At 31.1% G+C, this 1673-nt stretch overlaps 1 non-coding gene across 1 annotated transcript; it reads left to right on the plus strand.

Annotated features, from left to right (window-relative positions):
• Nucleotides 1-1283: 1283 nt before the first annotated feature.
• LOC131511213 (U6 spliceosomal RNA) lies at nucleotides 1284-1390 on the plus strand. Its single transcript, XR_009261415.1, has one exon. It is a non-coding gene; the product is annotated as a U6 spliceosomal RNA (small nuclear RNA).
• Nucleotides 1391-1673: the final 283 nt, after the last annotated feature.

Genomic DNA, 1673 nt, shown 5'->3' on the forward strand with positions numbered 1-1673 from the left:
AAGAAACAGAGCCGTACAGGAAGCAGAGTGTTGGAAGAGGCATCTGGGCGAGAGAACAGAAGTTGTCAGAGAGGACGCATGCTTTCAAATAATATTTATCAGCACGTGTTATGTATGTATGTTATGTTTTTCACTGCTGTGAAAGTACCAAACAACCAAAAGGCATGATTCCTACCCGCCAGGAATTTTAACTTGAGTCAGGTGAGAAGTGTGAGAAACAGAAAAGAACTACAAAACAATTCAAAGTAATTTCTCTTATTTAAAAAACAGTCCATATCAATTAAAACGCATCATCTATTCCACTTAATTTAGGGTATTAAAGACAGATTTTATATTTAGATGATACTAAAGCTTGCAATATATTCTCCTATAATTAAAAGCCATTGGCTGTTTGCATTTAAGTCTTTTTTAATGAGTCAGGATTAAGAGTCTATGCTTTGTCCATAGTTTTAATTTTTAAAACTACATTATATTTCCTTCCATGGTAATACAAAAATAGATCCTCTAACCGTAAATTACTTTGGACAAATCTTTCAGCAAACTCTAAAACATCAAAGCAACAAAGATGCAGGAGATTTAACATTTACAAAATGTTCTTTGGATCTTTTCAGATACTGCCATTATCTCTAAATTTTTAAATGTATTCTTTTAATAAATATTTTGCTGTTTTGCATTATGATGCCATGGCACTCCAGTTAACTTGATACCTAGTCCTTTGTGTACGAACAGTTTCAATCATGTGCCAAATTTATTTCTGCTGCAAGTAAAGATCTATCCTTTTATGGACACATCTGTTAGATGGAACGTTTAGTTGATCAAAATGTATCCTGGAGAGCGGAATAGTATAATATTAAAGGGGCATGATGTCAAGCCAGTCCAGAAAAAGACCACATAAATATAAGACTAAAAAAGAACTTTGACTTGGGAGAAAGAAGAGAATAATTATTGGATTACTAAACATTTGTAAACCGATGGAATCAAAAGGTTAATAAACACCTTGTGGGAAATAAGTAGGTTCAATCCAGATCCCTTTCAAGTGGCTAACTGATACACTCAGGTGTCCCTCCAACAGGAAATAATTGAAAGTGTATTGACAACTATGGGATAAGCCTTTTGAATAAGATGTGTACAGTGAAAATCTATTAAGTTTCACATATTCATTCAACAAATACCTCAGGCATGAGGCTAGGAAAGACAATTATAAGTAGATTAGACATTATCTCTACCCTCAAAAGGCCTATAATTTAGTAAGGTTATAATCAAGGAAGAACATTATTATAAGAATGCTCACTTTAGCAGCACATACACTAAAACTGGAATGATAGAGAGAAGATTACTATGGTCCCTGAGCAGGGACAACAGGCATATTTGTGAACTGTTCACTATTTTAAAAAACTTGGCTCTAAAAAAGTGTTATAGAAATTAATATGAAAAGGGCTTTGACATATATATATATATATATATATATATATATATATATCTCAAATATATATATATTAAACACAAATATAAATATATATAATGTATGTATATACATATATATATATATATATATATATATATATATACATAACATGATGTAGGATGCATTTTATGCTCTTCACAAGAAATCTGCTTTAATATAAATACACAGGTTAAAGGTCAAAGAATAGAAATAAATTTACCATCCAAAC

Source organism: Neofelis nebulosa, chromosome 4 (assembly GCF_028018385.1).
Source record: "Neofelis nebulosa isolate mNeoNeb1 chromosome 4, mNeoNeb1.pri, whole genome shotgun sequence".
Lineage (NCBI taxonomy): Eukaryota > Metazoa > Chordata > Mammalia > Carnivora > Felidae > Neofelis > Neofelis nebulosa.